Below are 24562 nucleotides of genomic sequence, written 5' to 3'. Positions count from 1 at the left end.
CATCTCTTCAGCCCAAAGGTCATTCTTTAAGTGTCACTTTCCTTGGTGTCCACTTATTTGTGGACTGGATTCAATCCCATGCCTGGCTTTTGTCCCAGAAAATACGTGGGAAAAGATGACAGCATAATGGGTTTCCAAAACAGATTTTCATTCTTCTTTTCATTTTCTGTTTCCCAACTATCACTCATAGATATGCTATAATACAAATTATGAAAAAAAAAATAAAGTACTGAGTCCTTTCTTAGGCATGACTACCTTATAATAGCAGACTTCTCAGAATGAGTTCTGTGTCCTGAACATTATGTGTCCTTGGAACTGAGAACAGTAAGCACCTGGCACATGATAGGTGCTCAGTTTTTATTGGAGATTTGGTTTCTATGTTTTGCTTTTGGGAAAAGCTAAAAAGTATCCAAATGTTAGCCAATGGGATACCAACAGCCAAATAATGATAAACGTCTAGCTTTCCTTCATGTAGTTTCAAATTACCCATTACAAGAGAGCAGCTGGATGCAATAGAAAACAGTTGCCAGAAGTAGTCAACTCCATAGCCTTTCCACATCCAGAATGTACTAGTTGGTCAGAGGATTGGTTGACCTGATAGAATAATGGTATCAAGGGCATACATTAACCTAAATATCTGATTTACAGCATTGAGCTAGTAGACATATAAAATAATGTATATGATATATAAATGCCATTTAACAAGTTTTATGTGAGATTTAATATTGTCAATCTAGCCCCAGGAAACCATTCTGTCATTTCTTGTATCATACCCATAAACAAAAAGAAAGAAAAAAAAATTCCTCTATGGAAAACATGCTAACTATCTAGGTTCTCAGTTTAAATTGTCTGAGTGTAATCAATTAAAGTCAAAAGCTGCCTATATAATTGAACAATATGGTCAGGAATTGAGATTATTTTAAGTAGGTATATTAAAGTACAACAAAATATGAAACCCATATGTGGCCATATACATGACTAGCCCAATAAGTATGTGTTTGACTGATGTTACACAGGCCTTAGACTCAGGTCAAGAATCAGGTAACAATTCCAGTGTCATTAATGGGAGAATTGCCCTAATTGGTACCACAACAACAAGCCCTCTTATTTCCCCAACTGTAATCCATTATCTGAAAACAGGAAAACATGTGGTAACCATCCATTAGTGCCACATTACACAAAAATGTTTGTGCTTCCATACCTCATGTAGGATCCATATTATTAACAGAAATAGAAGAATCCCTTCATGGAATCCCACATACGTGCTACTCATTTATAGCTAAGTAAAGAGGTGGTTTTAGAAAGTGTTTATCCTTTCCTTTTCTCCTATATAATTCTGAGTTGTATTTCAATATAACCCAAAGGTTGTACCCCCCAGCCAGGATTCTTCACTCGTCTTTTTGAAGAATGTAAACTTTAACAGATTTTCTTTGCCAGAGAAAATGAATCTAGCCATCTCTATTCTTGCTATGAGGCAGAACATGTATCAATCAGCAAAATAAAATGTATTTAGCTCTCAGGCTGGACCTGGACAACAATATTCCTGTAAATGAGAACTAGGAATATGAGATTCTCTGCTTGGGAAACTTGCCCATGGGCTTCCTGGCTCTCCTTCTTGCTGTTTCATACTTTCTGCTTCGTTCATATGCATCAAATTAACACCTTCATTTTTGGGCAAGAAAAGGGAGATTCACTTCAGCTACTGGAGTGAGAGAACTCCAGGGAATGCTTGAAAGAAGGCAGCCTCTGTTTGAAGTCTTAGGTTTCCAGACTTTTAGGAAATGCTTATTTATAAAATATGAATTTTCTGGAGAGACATTCAACATGCTTTCTCTAGCCTAGAACATGCTCTACCAATTACGGATTCCATGAAAATAGTTTTGGACCCATGGTTTAGTATAGCATTTCTGAATCTAATAAGTAATAAGGCAATATTCTTTTAGTTATACAAGGTGCTGAGGGCCCTGAGATCCAAACATGTTAAAGAAAATGCAACTTCTTCCCTATAAATGAAAACATGAATAAACCATAGCTTTTCATTTTAGAGTTCACCATACAAAATGATGGTTCCTGCATTTTATAATAGTTGCTTCAGGGCAAACTCAAACTGAAATTGTTTTGGTGAATAAAAGTTTATTTATACCTTGAGGATCTAGGGATTCATAGTACAATTCAAATCTAATTACAGAAATGACATCCCAGAACACAAAAGTACTGGAAGTATCCTGAATGTGTTTAATTTTTAACTAAACCTTCAGCAATAATTCTTTTCATCTAACACTCTAAAACAAATGTATAGAAGGATATTGTGCTGCTAAAGATCTCTAGAAACATGTCAGCGGAGGCCTATATGGGGAAGAATGTTTGAAGCCCACTACTTAGAATACTTTGCGTGCACTGAGAGCCATCTAAGACTGTCATTGGTTACAGTGAAAAAAGTTGACCACATGATACTTTGGCACCGCATCTGTGGCTGTTAGGTAATGAGAATGACCAACATGAGACTGAGTATGGCTGAAAGCTTCCCAGAGACAATACAAACATTCAGCTACATTATCCGTAGCACAGTGATCAAGATCTAACAGTAGTTAAAAGTCCTTTAAGTTATGTATGGTAGAGCTCATAACAATGTATTTACATTTTTCCCTCTTACTAAGAGCAGATTCTCTTCTCCTACACAGTTTCCCTCTCTCTACTCCACCTCCTCTCCTATCTGGATCCACTCCCTTTCTGTCTCTCTTTAGAAAGGAACAGAATTCTAAGAGATAACAACAGAGCATAACAAAACAAAATATAATAAGGAAAAACAAAACCATCACGTCAAAGTTTGATAAGGCAAACCAAGAGAGAGAAAAGAGCACCAAGGGAAGGCACAAGAATCACAGACCCACTCTTTCACACATTTAGGGGTATCATGAAAATATTAAGCTGAAAGCTATAGAATATTTGCAGAACTGGTGCAAATGTATGTAAGTCCTCTGCTTACTGCTTCTGTCTCTGTGAGGTCATATAACTTTTGCTCAGTGGACTGAGGGGACCTTCTTCTCCTGAGGTCCTACATCCCCTTTGGCTCTCACGAGCACAGGTGCATGTGTGCTCTTTCTCTTTCTCTTTCCCTTCCCCCTTCTCCCTCCCTGTGAGTCTCTCTGTGAGTCACTGTATTTGTTTTTATCTCATCTTCTGCAAGAGGAAGCTCTCTGATAGTGGCTGTATAAGGCACCAGTCTATGAGTATATCAGAATTGCATTAGGAGTTATTTTATTGTCACTTTTATTTTTTTAGACCAGCACTATTTGGTTTTATCCTAGGTCCCTTGGCTATCTAGTCTCTTTTTCTTGATCACTCAAGCGGTGTCAGGAATGGATTCCATCTTGTGGAGTGGGCCTTAAGTCAAATCAGAAAAGAAAGAGAAAGAAAGAAAGAAGAGAGAGAGAGAGAGAGAGAGAGAGAGAGAGAGAGAGAAAGAAAGAAAGAAAGAAAGAAAGAAAGAAAGAGAGGGAGAGAGGGAGAGAGGGAGGGAGGGAGGAGGAATGAAAAAAGAAAAAGGAGGAAAGGAAGGAAGGAAAGAAGGAAGGAATAAAATGACTATCAAAGCTCTGGTGGTTAATTAACATAGAAAACCTTGGTTAAAGTGTGTTCTTCACAGAAAAAAAAACAAAAACAAAACAGAAACAAACAAAAACCTGAATGTAAGACAGGTATTTGTTGGGAGAAGGGGAGGAAGATAAGGTAAAATAAGAGTAATAAGAATATATATATACTTGTATGAAAATGTCAAAGGAAAACGTAATTACTTAAAATTCCCAACTATTGTTGAATTTAGTGCTAAAGTAATATAGGTGCATATATATTATATTTCATATATGTATTTTCTCTATTCATTCATTTTTTTCCTTATGTTTTAATAGATTCACAGCTAGCAAGTGTTTCCTTCCATATTCCACTTCTCTTCCATCATACGTATTATTTTGTCTTTTAAAATGGCATTATGAGGAAGTTTAAGAATTTCTGTATTGAATGAACAGTTAACCTATGAAGCTGATGCAATTTTGCAACCTGGAAGTAGAAGTTAAAGTGAAGCTTTGACTACATGAGGAAATATGATGCTGTATAATTGCAAACAGGAACACTACCAATGAAGTTAGGTGGCATCTAATACCCATCTTACAACTTTATGTAAGCCTGTGCAAGATGACAGGTATGGTTTGAGAGTAAATAGAACAGCAAAATAGAACAGAGTAGAACCAGCCAAGTAAGTGGAATTTTGGACAGCCTACATGAGAGGAGAGGGTGTTCCAGGAGTTAACAAGAAAGGACCCTCTAGGTTAGAGGAAACCAACTTCTAGAACTCTGCGAGCAGAGAACAGCTGTTGACAGAGAAAAATGAAATTCTATGACTAAGTTATGTGTTGTGAGCCCGAGAGGCAGCTGCATTTTCAGGTTCAGAGTCCATAGTGAGTAAATGAGGTTTGTTAGTGGGGAAAGAGGAACTGAAAAGGATGGACTTGTGAGCAGTGGGTAGACTATAAGATGGCAGAGGACGAGGAGAGCTGAGTTAACTAATCAGGATTCGGCTGCAGTCTCCAATGACATGATTTTGCAAACAGGACTGGATGGAGCCAATGTAGTTGCCTCTTTGGGTAGTTTAGTGTCCCTCTTGCAAGGTACTCAACCACTGTTTCATATTTGACAATCTTGCCGTCTGAAAATCCTCATGTAGACACATTTTAAAGATATTATTGATTCTCTTTTCCTCAAAAGTGATGAGGTTGGTTTTACCCTTTTCTAAGGAAAAAAAATGTTTCCAACAAGTTATACTTTTTGTGAGTTGAAGTTTATGTATGCTATTTGTTGTAGCTTGAATGTGAAATATCTCCACAGGCACAAGTGTTTGACGACTTGATCCCCAGATGGTGGCACTGTTTGGGAGGGTGGAGGTGGAGCCTCAGAGGAGGAAGTGGGTCACTGGAGGTCGGCATTGAGCCTTCACAGCTAGTTCTAAGCTCCGTTCATGTTCTATTTCCTGAGTGTGGGTACAGTCAGTGTGACCAGTTAGCTTCCAGATCTTGCCTTTTCTTCCTGTTGCCATGCCTCCCCTTCCGTGATGGACTCTTTCTTCAAGGAACTGTAAGCCAAATCTTTTCTCACTTAGGGTGCTTGAGTCAGTGTAATTTGTCATAGCAACAGAAAAGTAATTAAGACTCTATGACTATTCATTTCAAGTCAACTTGGTGAATTCTAGACTCATCTGAGAGAAAAGCCTCTGGACATATCTGTAGGAATGTATCTCCACTCTGTCAAGGGAAGTGGGAACACCTGCCCACTTTGGGTGGTGGCATTCCCTGAGTAGTATCCTGGATTGTATAAACAGAAGGGGAAAAAGGAACTGAGCAGCAGCATGTATTTGTCCCTTTATGCTTCCAGACTGTGGAAGTGATGTGACCAGCTCCTTTAAGATTCATCACCTTGAGTTCAGCGTTAACTATAAGCAAGAATAACTGTTTTCTCTTTAATATTGTTTCTGTTGGTATTTTATCACATAAGGGGGGGGGTTGGGATACAGACAACACTATATTCTTTTTTTTTTAAGATGTATCGAAGTGCCTAGGGTTATTTAAATATTCACAGTAGAAAAACACATTCTAGAGCTAATTGCATTTGACTGAAATTATTTGCAAATATTTTGGAGTTAATTTCCTTGGGTGAAAAGGATGTTACATTAAACCTATTTAATTGATGCCCTTCACATCTGATTACTAATCTTTATTAAGTCATTCAGTGAAGATGGAAAAAGAAGATGGCTCTTTGATTTCCCAGTGAAATACTTGGCCATCACATAGGGACCTTTTAGTTGTGAAATTTCTGTTTAAAGCATAGGTGAAAATATGACTTAATTAGTATAATGTATTTGTTTTTCACACTGCAAAATTTAGAATTACTGAAATTAAATTAACTAATTTTATTTTGTCTCTATTCATTCTTGCTAAATGCATAAGAAACCTGTATTTCTAATGATACCAAATGCCTAAAATCTAGAAATATTGTTACCAAAAAGCTCTTACTTAAATTAAAATAATAACCATTCAAATTTTTGGTTTGTTTTTTGTTGTTTGTTGTTGTTGTTAGTTAGTTATTCACTTTACATCTCAATCATAGGAGAACACCAACCCACTTACAATAATTCCACTTAGGACTCACACTGCCTTCAGGACACGCAGGGATTGAAATGGAGCAGAGATAGAAGGAAGGTGCAACCAATGCCTTGCCCTGCCTGAGACCCACTCCATGGGAGACAGTCAACCCCTGTTAGTACTGACGATGCTCTACTGTGTTTGCAGATGGGAGAGAGGTTCTGACCAGCAACCGATCTAAATAGAAACTGAGACTCACAGCCAAACATTGAGCAGAACATAGGGAACCTTGTAGGATAGTGTGTGTTTAGAGATGGGGGGAGAAGCATTTGCTTTAAAGACTGAATTTGAAACCACCATCTAAATTTCTGTAGCTGTTAGTGAGCCTCTTTATTCTTTAATTTTTATTTTTATTAATTACAGTTTATTCAGTTTGTATCCCAGCTGTACCCCCTCTTTCATCCCCTCCCAATCCCACCCTTCTTCCCTCTTCTCCTATGCCCCTCCTCCAGTCCAATGATAGGGGAGGTCCTCCTCCCCTTCCATCTGACCCTAGTCTATCAGGTCCCATCAGGACTGGCTTCTTTGTCTTCCTCTGTGGACTTGTAAGGCTGCTCCCTCCTCAGGTGGAGGTGATCAAAGAGCCTGATGGTCCCTGTTCTTATATTGGGGGACCCACTTGGACACTGAGCTGCAGTGGGCTACTTCTGTGCAGGGGTTCTAGGTTAGATCCATGTATGGTCCTTGGTTGGAGTATCAGTCTCAGAAAAGACCCCTGTGCTCAGATTTTTTGGTTCTATTGCTCTCCTTGTGGAGCTCCTGTTCCCTCTTTACTTTTAAGATGGAATTATAGTGTGTCTCTTGTCAAGACATTCATAATAAGCTTCATTGCCTCATTTGATTTCCCACAATTTTTCATTGTTTGTGGACAAGCATTTTAATTCAAAACAATGATGTTACATTGGCCACTTTTATATTACTTCTCAAGACTGTGAGTGCTTTGGCAGCTTCATACTTATCCAATCATTGGACTCGGGGATTGATACTATTCACTGGGAAACTTTTAACTCTACACTGTGAAATATTAAGAATGATGGCATCATTTTTTGCTTATTTTACTCCACTTGGTGACCTTTGCAATTATCTGTGGGTTATGATAAGAGTGTGGTCAAAATACTGGTGTTAGTCAATATTTGGAACAAGCTTTATTACTCTCAGGTTCCTGCTGCGTTTATGGTTTTCCGTGTTGCTACTCCTGTTTATTTATTGATGTCAAAACAAACCTTTATCTAGCAATAATGTGCTCTAAGGCACAGAAAGACATTATTTATATATGAATTATAAATATTTATTTTTATTACTCTGTGTTTAGTGAAGTATTATTTTAAGCTCCTAGTTTTCATAAATCGACAATAGTAATTCCTCTATTTGCTTTTTAAATAGAGGAAGTTGTGATATTTAAACATTCACTTATTCTGAGGTTTATATTCAGCCTATGCATAAAATCGTTCCTTGTTATCTGTGGGTTCCATGCATACAAATTTGTTAACCCAGAAAAATTAACTTGAAAGACAAAAATCACAGAATTAATTTGTGAGATACAGTGGTAAAAATAAAAGAGAACTCAGTCTTGCAATGTTCAGGTTCCCAGCGTAGTTCAAACGAAGGGACTTTCCTCCCTTGTTTCAGCTCTTGCGCTTCAGGGAGCATCCCTCCAGACCTCTACTCTGGCCTGCTTTTCTCATCCTTGTGCATCTGCTGATAATTTCACCGCTTAAAGTGGTCCTCGGCGTCAGTGCAGAAGTTCTGTATAATGTTCCAAAGCCCAAACTTGTGATGAGCTTCATGAAGAAAGCGTGTACATAGACAAAGTCCTTTCAGGCACAAGTTCTTGGTATTCACTGTTGGTTTATGATTTCAATATTGAAGAAACACCAGGTGCATTTAGCAAGGTGCCACTACACAGAAGGAAAGATGAAACAAGGCCTTGCGTGGATCAGTTGATGTTGGTGTCCTTGTGGGGCTGCTGACCCCTCCATGTCCCTCTATTTCCACCCCTCTCTTCCTCCATAAGACTCCCTGCACTCTGCCCAAAGTTTGGCCCTGAGTCTCAGCATCTACTTGGATCCCTTGTTGGATGAATCCTTTCAGAGGACCCTTTATAATAGGTCCCCATCCTGTTTCCTCTCTCTGCCACTTCTGGTGTCTATCCTATTTGCCATTCTGAATGCGATTTAAACATCCTTCCTAGAGTCCTCCTTAGTGTTTAGCTTCTTTAGTCTGTAGATGGCTATGCTACATTATACAAATAATATCCACTTATAAGTGAGTGTATGGCATGCCTGTCTTCCTGTTTCTGGGTTACCTCACTCAGAATGGTCTCTTCTAGTTCTATCTATTTCCCTGCAAATTCCATGATTTCCTTATTTTTAATAGCTGAATAGTATTCCATTGTGTAGATGTACCACAATTTCTGTATCCATTCTTCCATTGAGGGACATCTAGGTTCTTTCCAGATTCTGGCTATTACAAATAAAGCTGCTTTGAACATAGTTGAGCAAAGTTCCTTTTTGAATGGTGGGGTACCTTTTGGGTGTATGCCAGGAGTGGTATAGCTGGATCTTGAGGCAGTGCTATCCCCAATTTTCTGAGAAAGCACCAGATTGATTTCCAAACAACACATGCTGGAAAGGATGTGGAGTGGTGCGAGTGCAAATTTCTACAATCACTTTGGAAATAGTGTGAAGTTTTAACATTACTCCCATCAACCTTGACAGAGGAGAATGCCTACATTTATGAAGTTTTCCATTAGACCCTATTCATACAAAGCAAATGGATTGCTGTGGATGTAATGGCATTGATCTTAAGGTTTTATGTACCATCCCTCAATTTTTTTCTTTAGGAGAGATACATTCATAACCCTATAAAGATTGTAATGAATACTGATTTCAACTTTATTCTGTTTTAATGTTTAACATATTATCCTCTCTCTCTCTCTCTCTCTCTCTCTCTCTCTCTGTGTGTGTGTGTGTGTGTGTGTGTGTGTGTGTGTGTGTGTGTTTGTCTACCTACCATGAAGGACACAGAAAAATTTGCAGGAGTCACTTATTTCTACTTTGTGGGTCCCAAGAATGAAACTTAGGTCATCGGGCTTGGCAGAAAGTGCATTTACTCATTGAGTCATCTAGCCAGCCCCAGCTTTCAACTTCTTTCAGGGATTTCGTAATCAACCCCTAATCCTTCCTGTGAAATTACTGACGGTAGTGAACAGTGGCAATTGGATCCTAAACTTCTGTGGGGCAGCAGGGAGATGCATAATTAGAAGTTGTATGTGGCATTTTTAACAATATTTGAGAGCAAGTTCTATCTGCTTAATGTGTAGAGCAGAGAGATCATTATGATCTGAGGTGATGAAGAAAAACAAAACCAAAGGTCAAACTTGTAAAAGTACAGCTTAAGTATAAGCAGAACACTGGGTAAAAGGAAAAGGACTGGAGTCAAAGCTTTCAAATTGATGTCCTGGGCTGTTTGGATGGGCGAGGTGAAACCCACAGGCAGTGATCCCTAGATACCTGGACAAGCTATAGATGTCTATATTATTAATGTGAGATGCTTGTTTCCGAGTCTATGCTAGTAGGCAGGCATTTTTCCCCCTAAAAGTCATTAGCATTTACCTTTGAGTTAAGGCATGGCATCTGTGAGCGATAGTCACACATATAAAGATGGATGCAATGTTTGCAAAAACTGTGAAAGGTAATAAGGTAGCCAAAGATAACTCACAGTACCAAGATCAACCCACGCAGTAAACTTGAGCACCTGCTGCTTACTCACAGCTCAAGTGTAGCAGACCACTGGAATGAGAATGAACAATGTGGTCTCTCCGAGAAGTTTCCCTTTGGCTGCTCACCCAATTGGTATGTGGTGACTGCAAACCTGACACTAAGAATTTGAGGCTGAGGCTGAAAATAGCCAACAAGAGTTTCCTAACTCTTCTTTAGTTTCTGTAGGAAGTCTCATTATTTATTTGTTTACTTTTTGCATATTAGTGTTGAAATTTTTAAATCTCAGTTGTTTCTTGATTGTTAAGCTTTTTGTGCCCAAAAGACAAGTTACAATTTTTTAATGATTTACTATTTTTAATTGTGTGTGTGTGTGTGTGTGCACGCAAATACATGCACATAGGTGTGCAGTGTCAGTATCAACAGAATAACTAGTGTTACATGGCTGGCAACCACTATGTAGGTGCTGGGAACAGAACCTAGATCCTTGCAAGAATAGAAATAGCTCTTAACCACTGAGCCATCTCTCCAGCACCGAAATAAATGTGTGAGAAGAAAATATAAACAGGTTTGATAGCCCTCTAGACCAAGGAGATATTTTGGAAACAACAATTTGAAAAAGATATTTTCTCACCCCTTTGAGAAGCTATTCCTTATATCCTGGCAAGATGTGCAGAAACTTTTTTGCTGGATATAGGTGTTGATCAGTGTGTCTACAGCAAGGTTTAACAGACTCATTGGCTCAAGGGAAACTGCTGAAATGCAACTGTTTCAAGTTGCCAGTAGTGATAGTTTTGTGTAGTGAAACCTGATGATTGAGCTCCCTCCTTCGAGGTAGGTAACCATCCCTACTCTCTTGGGTAGAGAGTCTCCTGGTTGTGCTGGGTAGTTTGGAGAGTCCTGTTACATTCAAAACTTAAGTCAGACTTCCCTTCTTGCCTCCTCTCTTTATCTAGCCTTCTGGTAACTCTAGGTATTGGTGGACAGGCTGTTATATGCTTAATTATCCACTTCCTGGTGGGAATTATCAGATAACTGAATTCAAAGGGCAAATGAAGTCACTGGGTTGAGTTCCATTGCACACACTAAGAATAAGTCAACTGTTGTCACCCTTTTCCTAATACCTATCCTGATTTCCGTTTTGGCTAACATTATCCAAAGCACCTATATGATTCAAAGAAATTCATCTTTGTACAAATGTGTCCCAGGGGTAACCTCTGGTTATCAATATGTGGCAGGAGCTTGAAACTTGAATGGATTAATGGTTTTAACACTTCTTAATGATCCAAGCATGTATAGTTACAACGTCACATTTTCTTACTCATGAGATTCACACACACTCACATACACACGCACACATATACACACACTCACATACATACTCACACACACACACACACACACACACAGTGAAGGCAGGACAAAAAAAATTACCAGGTTCACGGAATAAGAATTTAAAATTTCTCCTGCTTTTGATGTGTATCCTGTTTGCCCTTCTGAATGAAGATTAAGCATCTTCCCTATGGTCCTCCTTGTTCTTTAGCTTCTTTAGGGCTATAGATTTTAGTATAATTAACCTGTATTATATGGGTAATTTCCGCTTCTATGTGATTACATACCATTTGTGTCTTTCTGCTGCTGGGATACCTCACTCAGGATGATCTTTTCTAGTTCCCACCTTTGCTTGCAAATGTCATGACTTCCCTGTTTTTAATTGCTGAATAGTATTCCATTGTGTAAATGTACCACAATTTCTGTATCCATTCCTCCATTGAGGGATATCTAGGGTGTTTCCAGATTCTGGCTATTATGAATAGAGCTGCTACGAACATGACTGAGCAAATGTACTTATTGAATGGTTGGGTACCTTTTGAGTATATGCCTAGGAATGGTATAGCTGAATCTTGAGGTAGCACTATTCCTACTTTTCTGAGGAAATGCCAGATCGATTTCCAAGGTGGTTGTACAAAGTTACATTCCCACCAGGAATGGAGGAGGGTTTCCCTTTCTTCACATCCTCTCTAGCATGCATCATCCCTTGAGTTTTTGATCTTTAGCTATTCTGATGGGTGTGAGGTGAAATCTCAGGGTGGTTTTGATTTGTGTTTCCCAAACGACTAAGGATGTTGAGCATTTCTTTAAGTGTCTCTCTGCCATTCGATATTCCTCTGTTGAGAATTCTCTGTTTAGCTCTCTACCCCATTTTTTAATTGGATTACTTAGAAAGGAGCCTTCCACAGAGGACCTCCGAAATGCCCTACCCACCAGAGTATCAAAGGAGATACTGAGACTCATAGCCAAACTTAGGGTAGAGTATCAGAATCCTCATGGAAGAGGGAAATAGAAAGACTGGAGAGGACAGGAACTCCACAAGGAGAACAACAGAGCCAAAAAATACCTGGGCCCAGCTGGGCCTGCAGAGACTGATACTCCAACTAAGGACCATGCCTGGAGAGGACTTAGACCCCTATTCAATGGAAGCCCATGGGTTGCTCAGTTTCCAAGTGGGTTGTGTAATAAGGGGAACAGGGACTGTCTCTGACATGAACTTCATGGCTGGCTCTTTGATCACCTCCCCCCAGGGGGAGGGGTACAGCCTTGCCAGGCCACAGAGGAAGATGATGCAGCCAGCCTTGATGAGACCTGATAAGCTAGGGTCAGATGGAAGGGGAGGAGGTCATCCCCTATCAGGGGACTATGGAAAGGGCATAGGGGAAGAAGAGGGAGGGCAGGTGGGACCGAAAGGAGACAAGGGAGGAGGCTGCAGCGGGGATACAAAGTGAATAAGTTGTAATAAATAAATATATAGATAAAATAAATTAAAAAAATTAAACTTAAAAAAATCTAAAATTTCATATTACTGTTTAGTATAGTATTGCCCCAAGTATGTAACATGCTTATATGTAAAGTGCATTCACACTGACACAAAAATTGCAAAGCAGCTTTCCATACCCATTTTCTATAATGAGAAGTCCAGTCACTCAATAGAGTAGAATTAGCTGTTAAAGCAAGCACTAAGCATGATCTGATGAATTGTAAGGAGATACAGGCTTAGCATAAGTAGAGTCTCGTTGACTTTCTGATAGTGTCAAAGGCTTTGCTGTCTTTCTGGCCTTGGAACAAAAATCTCTAGCCCTAACATTTGCCAATGCCTTTTCGCTTTCAGATTGCCCTCAGCCTGAGACAATGTACCATGCACGAAAGCCAGTGTATACTCTTCCTCTCAAAAATACGATGTAGAAATACAGACAACCTTGCAATGTCTTACATTTTCTTAATTAAATTTTTATTTTTTATCTTAATTACAGTTTATTGACTTTGTATCCCAGCTGTAGCCCCCTCCCTCATTCTCTCCCAATCCCTCCCTCCCTCATCACTTCCCTGTCCCTCTCTAAGTCCACTGATAGGGGAGGTCCTCCTCCACTTCCAAATCTGATGTCTTGCATTTTCTATTTTCTAGGGAACAGGTGAATATTTATTTGTCATTAAACATTTAGCCAATATAAGTCAATGCAGGATCTTTGAGAGATGTCTTTCTCTACAGGCAAGGAGAAGATTGCGCACACCTGGTAGATAGTCAATGAAATTTTCTTAAATTTGGAGGAATAAGATACAGGCCTGCTCTCAAGAACTTTATAATTCTCTGACAGAAATCCCACTCGTTTACACAGTACTTTCGTTTCCTTTCATACATAATCAAATCATATACACAATACAGGAACTAGGCTTCATTTTTACAAATGGAGAAATTGAAGTTGAAAGAGGTTAAAACAGTTTTCCAAGAGTTCTAAGGTGGGAATCATTGAAGCTGAACTGAACTCCACACCTTATAATGCCTGCACTAATGTTAGTCCTATCAAATAATCTTAGCCTGCAAAATAAATCTGAAAAAGGAGTACTCTGAAAGGTGAAATCATATATTCATGTGCTCATTCATTCATTCATTCTTTCATTCATTGATACCCCAAATAGGGTGCCACACACACCACAGATCCTTCATCTGATCCTTTCCCAGTCATAGGTACTACTGATCATAGTTTATTCATATCATATTGAGAGACCTAAATCTCTATGTAGTAAAAAGAAAATTTATATTTTAAATTTTTATAATATTCAATGAAAATAAAATTTCTTTTTCTTAATTAATTATTTAAATTAAGATTAAATTAAAATAATATAAATTATTTTTATGTAGAAACAAAACCCCCTTAAAGAAATAAAACTCTTGAAATTAAAAAATAAAACCCTTCAGGTCAAGGATGCATCCTTTAAGAAGCCATGAATTATTCTCAAAGATTGAAATGTTTCTGATAGTCGTTCTCAGAGGTGCTTAAAACGTTTCATGTCCATGTATACATACAAACATTTGTGTATGTTTTTTTTTTCTCACTGCAGGCAACAGTTTTATAAAAATCCCTTAAAAGACTCAAACCCTTCAGGGAAATTGTTCTGAAACTGGAGAATAAGTTGTTTTATTTCTCAAAACTTCATGGTGAAAGACATGCTCTGTAGAACTTCTCAAGCTTAGACTCTTTCAGTCCGGCCCTCGTTGCCTGACATCCATTAGAGATAATAGTGTCTGCTTAATCTCCTATGGCTTTTGCTTCCAATTATGGTTTGCCACCAAGCAACATTAAGCAGACGATCAAATGCCCTTCTGATCGGCTGAGGCTCATTTTCTGCACATGACAAAGCAGGAGCAATAAAAAGAGCAAACCGCCTTCTTCCTAATTTTGTCAGTTGCAAAATATCAAGAACTTAGCGTATAACCCAGTGCAATGCAGCTATATGCAACTGTCAGCTACAGGGAGGCGAGGAGAGAGTTTTCTCTACGAGTACAATCCCAGGAAACGTTGGCACTCTCCAGTGGAAGACACAAAGATAAGAGTATTTGGGCAGAACAAAGCGGTCTTGAAGGATTAAAAAGAAAAATAAATGGTTAAGGAAAGGAGAGTGGCTTTGGGGAGACGTGGGAAATAAGGGGTGAATGGTATCAAAACACGTATAAAATTCACAAGGAGCTAATAAAAAATAAAAAATAATTCCATTTAATAAAAGAAATTTCAAAATATTCACTGCTACATGTTTACATATTTTTTCTCTCTTAAATTTACATTTAAAGGGACACAGAGGACAGGAAAAAAAATCCCTATGTTTTTACCCTATTCTTTAAATCTATAATAAATTCCATTACGAAAGTGTCTACATGAAGTATTTTGTTTAGGAGGACTTAGGAGAAAGAGAGGTAACAGAATTAACTGGATTAGAGTTGCCATCGTGTGGTCAGATCAGAGTGGAAATCGCATTGTTGCCCTTTTAAAAAAACGAGAACTTCATACAATGTACGTTGAACGTATTCGCTACCAACCCAACTCCTCCTAGATCCAGCTCCTTCCTCGATCTGCCTAACTTTGGGTCCTCTTATTTTAAACCCAGATAGTGTATTTGTGCCTAAATACTCATGGGACCTTTCATTAGACTATGATAAATGTACCAAGGACCACATCCTTAAATAAAATTGACTCCTCTTGTCCCTGAAGATACCAAGTGTCAATAGCTCCTCTACTGGGGGTAGGACTCCATAACATTCAGACTAAAGCCAAAGACAACAGTCTATAGCTCGTGGACGAAATCTTCCCTATGACCTGTTTCACAAATAAAGCTTTATCAAAACACATATCATTTCATTTACAGCCTGTGACTGTGTTTGCACTCCAACTGTAGCACTGAGTAGCTGCAGGGGAGGCCATATGTCTCCAATGCCTAAAATATTTACTATCTGATCCTTTACAGAAAAAGATTCTTGTCACCTCTGCGGTAAATCTACCTTCCCTTCCTTTTCTTGTAAACGGTAATAAGTAGTGAGGAAAACATAGCCTAGATTCTCTGGTAAGAAGTGGAAAGTAATGCTTTTTTTTTTTTTTTTCTGGATTGTGCAGGTGATAATTCTGGGATCCTGACAACCTTATGCATTTTAAAGATCCCAGAATTGGAAACTATTTGTGGCACTTCAACAGCAGGGCCTTTCTTGCTACTGCTGTCTGAATGCAAGCAAGAGAGCAGAGTATCCAAAAGCAACAGGATTTTTAAGCAATGGAGTTGGTTTCTCTGGTTTACTTTTTGTATCTCTGTCAGCCACTAGTAAGAAAATAGAGTTACATTTCTATTAAAAGGTAGAAGATGAGAAAGGAGAGGGAAGAGACAGACATGTCAATGGTAAAGAACACTTGCTGCTCTTCCAGAGGACCAAAATTTGGTTCATAGCATCAATAACCCCAGTTCCAAGGGCTTCAGCACCTTCTTCTGCTCCTCCAGAGCACCAGGCAGGCACACAGTGCACATACACACATACGGACACTCACTCACACACACATAAAGTAAAAATAAATAAGGTATTTTTAAAATAAAATTTAAAGAAAGTAAGTATAGAGGTAGAGTCTAGAGAAATGACTCAAGTTTGGTTCCCAGCACTTATGTTGGGCTCTGTATAGCCACTTGGAATTCCAGCTCCAGACAAGGCCAACACCCTCTTCTGAACTCAACTGGCACCTGTACACACACACACACACACACACACGCACGCACACGCACACACATACAATTAAAAATAATAAAAAATAAATATTAAAAATTAGAGATAAATGAGTGGCCATGATAACAGAATTTAAGAGCAAATATCCATACAGATAGCATACTCTATGTTTCATCATCCACATCCACCATCATAATGTGTAGGAAACAAAAGTAAAGCTCGAGTAAAAACCTCTAGACCTCTTAGTGGTAAGTACAATATTAGAGAAAGCCATGGTTTGTCTCCCTCTTACCCATGAAAGGCATGCCTGTCTACGTAAGAACACCACCTTAATATTATAATATTCTGATATACACCATAATATTCTGATGCCACAAACTATGTGGGCAAAGGGTAGGTACTCCTGATGTTTATCGGCACAGCGGCATCAAAAAGAAAATACACCATTTTGCTTAGTTACAAACCTCTGGAAGAATGTGTACAGTTTTTAAAACCGTCTGTAAATATATCTCTGGAGAGAGGAAATGTGTGGTGTCTGGTGTCTGTCACTGCTTGCCAACTTCTCTGGCCTATAAAACACGTCAATGGCTCCACACACGCTGAAATTACCTTTCAGCTTCCTTTCAACTCTGGTCACCAAGAGAACAAAGCGCCACTGGAGGTCGGTTCCTAGAGCATCGTTTATCTTCTATATTCCACGGGCAGATACTTACATGCGCAGTAGTTTCAGAGTTTATGGTTATTTCTCTCTGGAGACAATTGTCTGCTGGGTTTATTTTTTCCCAGTGCTGTACCACATCATAAAGTCTGTTCCTCGAGGAGACTCTTTTCTTCTGGTTCGTCACTTTACTACTTTATTTATATAGACTAAAGAAAGTAGGGGGAAGCAGTAGCAAGTCTCCACGCCTCAGGCCATATGGCATGACTTTGGTTCATTTGATTTCAAACTCTTACTCTTTGATGACTTTAAAACACTCCTTGCACAAGACAGATCTTCTTGTATATAGATGTGACAAAGAGGCCACTAAGTTTTTCCCAGAGAATGTGTTCTCAGAAAAACCTTTTTCTCTCTCTCCCCAATTGAAAGCAAACTCATATTTTTATTATAAAGTATAGAACTTTAAATTAGCTTTTGGTTCACAGACAAAAAAATAATTTAAATATGCTTTATCATCTCTTACTGTTTCTCCAACAATAAATTTATGAATATATATACTTCAGAAATTCTAGATTTCATTTTCAAGTAATATGATGGCAATGAAAATTTCATTTGATGGCCAATTTTATGGAAAAATTATTCCAGCCAGACACCTGTGGTCAAACAAACATCTTTGAAGATCTGTTTAAACCTGTACCATACCTTATTTTCAGTCAGGAATAGAACCTTTAACACAAAGCATGCAAAATTTAACCTACATAGACTTGTATTATCAAAACTACTAAATTGCATTACTTTCCAGGACCCTGCTTTTTCATTGACATTAATTTCTTAAGAATATAGCTCTAATGAGCACATTCGCATAGGCTTTACCAAGGTCTTTTTATCACCCTTGCAGATAACTTTTATTCCATTCATAACAGTAATTAATACATTGTTCTGAGATGGCCCTTTTCTCATTGTGCATTGTCTTCTAATTAACATAATAGACCAGTTCAGCAGGATCATAAGTGGCCATTTTAATAATTTAAACTGCCTGGAGAATTTCACTAAGACTCATTCCTGCATATCAAGTGCAGCTAAGACACTTCTTAGTGCTTTGGTGCCTTTATTTAAGGCAACTCATTTTCAGAGGAACTGGAGTCATCAAGGGCTGATCGCTGAGGTCCAACTCATCAGAGCTGATGTCTGTGGTTGTAACATGATGAATCAACCTCAAACACTTCTTCATATGATTCTATCACACCCTTTTCCGTCACCACTCTTCAAGTGGGTTCATTTAGACTGAGTTAAATAGTTTGAACTCTTTAGATCTTGCTGTACATTGTTTTATATTTCACACTAATAAATTACTTTATAAAGAGATTTTTCAGATGGCAAAATTGTTTCATTCATTATCTTAATTGAACCACGTATAGATCATGTGGCAATGGGAATTTTTAACTCAATTTGGTATTTATGTGAGACTAAAGATTATCAGTTTGATGTTCTTGCATACATTTATTTTTATTTTCATTTTATTGTTAACTTTCATTTTGGCATAAAAATAATGAATTCCCTCATGGCATTTTCATTTTAATGTGCCATTGTACTTTATTTTCAGTTATTCAATGTGTCCTTTGACCTCCTCCGGCTGCTTCGCTTCTCTTCTCAGTCAGCTAGGAGATAGTGAGGATGTGGGAAGGGAGCTGAGGATAAGTTGACTAGGGACTTGCTGACATGCAGGTAGGAGAAGCAGTACACAGAAGTATAAAGACTCCTTCTGTTGCCACACTATTATGTTGAAAGATACTATTTTACAGAAAACAGAAAGGAGATAGGCCTTCTTAGTGGTTTTACAAAGGAAGAGCTAATTGTTCTTGTGTAGTTCTCAGAAAGAAAGGAGTGTGTGGGAGGTAACAAGAGAGGGAATCATAAGCCTTTTGTTTTTTATTTCATGTGTGTGTGTGTTTGTGTGTTGTGCTGTGTTTTTATGTACATATGTGGAGACTAGAAGAGGCCAAAACAGACTTCATCTAATATATGTTTCTTATTCCTTAGTCAGAATCTTGGATGGACTCTGGACCTCCCAGTTTGAGCTTTGATTATTTTTTTTCTAAGTAGGCTCGCTGGTCAGAAAACTAGGTGATCACCCAAGCATTAGTGTTATGGGCTCATGCAGCCGCATTCAGCTTTATGTGTGATCAGCTTCGTGTGTGAATACTGAGAACCCAAGCAAGGTCCTCATGCACTGCACCCCAAGTGTTCTTCCTCACTAGGCCATCTCCATGGAGCAAACACACATTTTAAAGCAAGGTATTAGCATAAAAACAAAACAAAAGAGTGTTCAGACGCGAGGTCTAGGAGACCTGGGGAGACTAACCTCCAAAGTTACCACCACTTTGTCTGCATGGATCATAGAATTTATGTTTCAAAATTTAATAAATGCCAACTTTTCAGCGAGATGTTCCTAGGCTGTCCTCTTAAAATGTTCTCTCTCGGCTTCTTTATCCTATCTGCTTTCCATATTGTGTTTATTTGTCCTCTTTATCAGTTTTCATTCTCCAGCACAGTAACAATTTATGTCTCTATGTCACTTCCTGCTCATCTTTCCCAATACAATAGAAGTTCTATGAAGGTAGAGAAAGTTGATGGTTTCATTCACTGTCATCACTATAGCTTTAGGATGTGGAACATTGTGTGGTACACATAAGCTCCTAATGAATGCATGGAACTTTCATTAATAAATCAATTGATTGGTTCCTGTGCCATACTTGCTCTTGATAACAAAAATAGAAACATAAGCACCAGACACAAAATACCTGCTCTTACGGAGATAACAGGCTAGCATAGAAACCACAACAAGCAAAAAAAAAAAAAAAAAAAAAAATGTAATTCCAGATGGAGAAGTCTTTCTCAGAGGGAAATGAAATATAACAGCCTTACCAAAACAGAGGTGTCAGGTTGGCTGCTGTCTTCCTTCACACATTGACTATATGACAGGAGAAATGACTGTTTTCATTTTAGATTCCTCATCTCAGAACAATATACTCTGAAGTTCAGTCTCTATTATTTTTCCTAGAAAAGTCACTAAAACAGCTTAAAGAGACTATGCCCTCATTGACAGATTTCTAAATTGCAGACCTCAGGCCCTTCAAGAGAGTGTTATCACCTTGTTCGATTAAACAAGCCCATGCCCAGACATTACACTCATACATTGCCTGTTCTACCCAGGAGGATGGGTCTTCAAAACATTTGTTGTAGCTGAACAAAGACGGTTCAGCAGCTAAGAGCACAGGATGTTCTTCTGGAGAACCTGGGCTTAATTCACAAGACCCATATAGTTCACAATTGTCTGTATCTTCAGTTCCAGGGAATCAAATGTTCTCTTCTGGTCTCTACAGTCCTCATACATACACTTGGTTCACAAGTATGCTTACAGACAAAATACTCTAATTAATTAATTTGTATGTGTATGAGTGTTTTAAAAACAACTCTCAAAACCATCCCTCTAATAATAGCTTTACATCCATCTATGGATAGATCTGGCAAAGGATGTAGAAGAAAATGTTAAGGTACTGAAGTAGTTAAGAAAGATAATAGAAGAGGAAAAGCTCTCTCTTCAGAACTGATGAATACATACAATTAATACTGTGGAAAATATGGCTAACTTACTAAATGGTACCTATAGATTGAATGCAATCACCATGAAAATATCAATGTTTTTCATCACATAACTAGGAAAAACAATGTTAAAATCCAAATGGAATCAGGAAGTCCCCAGGAAGCCCCAGCAGTCCTTAGAGCAGAGGTTATTAACCTTCCTAATGCCGTGACCCTTTAAGACACCTCATGTTGTGGTGACCCCCGACCATAACATTATTTTTGTTGCTACCTCATAACTGTAATTTTGCTGCTGTTATGAATCGTAAAGTAAATGTCTGATAGGCAGAAGATCTAATATGCATATCATGTGTATGTTATCATGACCTACAACTTGAGAAGCAGTGCTAACACAAAGGTACAAAGGTGCCATGAGAGAGAATAAAAACTCAAGGAGGACAAACTGAGCAAGAGAGGGCAGGGAGAGAGAGAGAGAGAGAGAGAGAGAGAGAGAGAGAGAGAGAGAGAGAGAATGCATGTACCATGAAACTTTCAGGACTATTTGGTGGGGAAAAGTTGAACAACAATAGGGATGGACAGAGGGACAGAGACAGGAATAAAGTCTGATACATCTGTATGAGAATGCCATAGTGAAATACATTACTTTGTATGCTAACTTTAGAAAACTAAAAGGAGACAAAAGATGAGATTTTTCAACATAATTTCATATTACTTTTTATACAAAGTACGTTTGCATATGTATTTTTCAATTAATTTAAACCCAAAAGCAATTGCACATGAGAAAACAAAGTTCTCATGTCAGTTGGGAGCCATGTGATCTTTCATAGATTTCTGTGGGATGTGACCAATGTAGTTCTTACTTTTATTAATTATTAGTATGTATGGGGGGGACACACACACGACGATGTGCATGTGTAGGGGACAGAGGACAGTGTCGTAGAGTCTGTTCTGTCCTCTTTTTCTTTATGTGGGTCCCAGAGATGGAATTCAGGTCATCAGGCTTGCACTGCTCAGTAGCAAGCACCTTATTCTGCTGTGTCATCCTGCCTGCCCTAGTCAATTTAGTTTTGATGAATCAAAATTCATTCAGCGCATCCAATCAAGCTAAGTATCATCAAGTTCAGATATGTGAGTGACACCAAGAGGTGCGAGATAGTTGAGGAGAAACCTCTGCTTTCCCAGCCCAAGGTCTTGCTCTTGCTCTCTCAATAGCCAGCCTGAAGAATAGCAGAATTAGAACATGGAAAAGGAACGGAGAAAAATGATTTTAAAATTATAATGTAAGCGGTGTGAGAAGCTGGACAGAGACCTGTAAGAGGGAATAGGAAGAAAGACTACAGAAAGAAACCAAATTCACACTCACTCGAACTGGATTTTCCTTTCCTTTCCTTTCCTTTCCTTTTTTTTTTTTTTTTTTTAAAGAAAACATTTCACTATGTAATCCAGGATGTCAACTTCTGTTCTCCCGCCTCAGCCTTGCGAGGGTTGAAATTGTGAGCATGAGTCACCACTCTCAACACTGTTTTCTTCCCTCTGGCTTTTTACAGTACTGGGAATTAAAACCGGGGCTAGGCTCACGCTGGCAAGTGCTCTACTGCAGAGCTGTGTCTTTAGATCTTTATTGCAATACTATTATTATTATTATTATTTTGAGATAGCTTTCCAAGGTTGGATATGCAGTCCTTACAGCCACAATCTACCTTCTTTCACTCTCTCACTGAGGCACTACGCTCTGCTTGTATTTTTGTTTTTGTTGTTGTTAGTGGTGGGTTTTTTGTTTTGTTTTGTTTTGTTTTCCAAGATAAGATTTCTCTGTGTAGCCCTGGCTGTCCTGGAACTTGCTCTGCAGACTAGTCTGGCACAAGATTCTGAGATCCACCTGCCTTCTGAAGACTAGGATTAAAGACATGTACTAGCACACCTGCCAATAGCCTGTGACTTTAAATACTGAGAGAACAGAAGTTCTTTCATTTTTAAAACACACAATTGTAAGTATAATTTCAATTTTTAAGATTTATTTTATTTTTGTCTGTGTGAATGTTGTGAGGGCAGTTGCCCTAGAAGCCGAGAAGAAGGCATCCTATCTTCTGGAGCTAGTTTCAGATTATTGTGAGTCACCCGATGTGAGTGCTGGAAACTGAACTCAGGTCCTCTGGAAGAACATGATGCGCTCTTAACCGCTTAAGCCATCTCTCCAGCACAGTAACTTTATATAAATGATAATCCAGACATGTACCTGTCTCAAAAATAAAGCTTCTGGGGAGACTAGAGCAATAACCCAGTGGTTAAGAGTGAGCGATCTGATGCCTCTGGCTGCCTCAGGCATCTCAATTCACAAGGACATACACAGAGACAGAGAGAGACAGACAGAGACAGCAAACATACAAATGATTCAAAATAGTGGTAGGGAAGCTTTAAAATAATAAAGCCTTGTTGTCTTTCTAAAGATATTTTAAATAAACTTTAAATTAACATAGGTGGTTATTTCTGAGGAAGGGGAAAAAAAGGAAAAGAGAAAAAATATTACTGCTACTGGGTGTCATCATTGCTATGATCACACAGAAAAATCAAAGCTCTTCAAATCCTAACCTGCTCCTTCTTTTCCATCAATGACATCATGATTTTTTTCAAGGTCAAGCAGTTTGAAAAAAAAATGTGATAAAATAAAATTAAAATATAAAACGGTTTAAAAATGGCTACTTCTGAGTTCATATTTCTGGACCAAGGTTTATTATACTGTAAGCTGTTGAATATTTGTGGATGGTAATGAGTGAGTTTAATTAATAACCTTTATCATGTAAAAATGAATGGGCTCCGAGTGGTCAGAGAGAGGAAAAGTTCTGATCATGAGAAAACAAATAAGAGAAAACAAGTGGGGCTTCACTCTGCACACTGATAAGCTCAGGAGAAATTCCTAGAAACACTTCAGATAGGATATTAAGTAGTGATTTATAATAAATTCAGAATAGTAACTATGGTTACTAGATAGTAACACAAATTTGCCAAGAGCAAGAACATTGAATTATGCTTATTTTTCAGTTACCAGCTTGCTGTGGCCAAGTAATAGACTAGATGAAATGTCTTGATTTGAGCAAATCATTGAAAAGTGCTCATAATGTGCTTAAAGAATACAAAGAGAAATTTAGACAGGATGACAAGACCCTTCATAGAATTTGTCCTTGATAAAAATTCCCCAGGGACAAACACAGCATTGAGAGAAAAATCCAGATGACAGCATCGGGCATTTGAAGATTCTGAGAAAAGGCAATTGGCAGTTCATTCTTTGGCTAAATGAATTGAGATTAGCATAATACTATATAAAGTAACAAATGTGAAAACTTTTGAATCTAAGAGAGCAAAGTCTCTTCATTTGAATTTACTTTAAGTTTGAGACCGTGATTATACTTGATGCCTAACAAAGAATGAAACTGTAAGCTATGCTAACAATCTCATTTCAAAGAGTGATGACAGATGAAAACACATCTTCATCACTTGCATCCTTAGTCATTTAGTTGAACTTACCCTGAATCATACAGAAAAGGTTAAAGCTATTGACCACACACACACACAATGTAAGTGGATAAAAAACCATAAAAGGTCTCTCTTCCTGCTGAAACATATCTGAGTTTTCAGCGTCTGGTATAGTGTCTCTAAACATTTGGGACAGGTACAGTGCAAGGAAGATTAGATATCAATAGGAAAGTACACAGAAATTGGAAAGGAAGAACATCCATGAACAAGTGTGTCCTTGTTAAAAATGGAATGAGACATTATTAGCATGAAATTCAGTTTTATATCTGAGCATTCTAGCAGTCAAACATATTCAAAGATTCCTGTCTCATACTAAAACTTCACCAGA

General features: G+C 38.2%; 1 protein-coding gene across 3 annotated transcripts in view; it reads left to right on the top strand.

Annotated features, from left to right (window-relative positions):
* The window catches only part of Kcnq5 (potassium voltage-gated channel subfamily Q member 5), a 563627-nt gene that overhangs the window by 344060 nt on the left and 195005 nt on the right, over nucleotides 1-24562 (top strand). The window lies entirely within an intron of this gene.

The sequence above is a fragment of the Meriones unguiculatus genome, chromosome 16, assembly GCF_030254825.1.
Source record: "Meriones unguiculatus strain TT.TT164.6M chromosome 16, Bangor_MerUng_6.1, whole genome shotgun sequence".
Classification (NCBI taxonomy): domain Eukaryota; kingdom Metazoa; phylum Chordata; class Mammalia; order Rodentia; family Muridae; genus Meriones; species Meriones unguiculatus.
The sequence above is the reverse complement of the archived record's forward strand: the minus strand, read 5'-3'. Positions and strand labels throughout refer to the sequence as shown.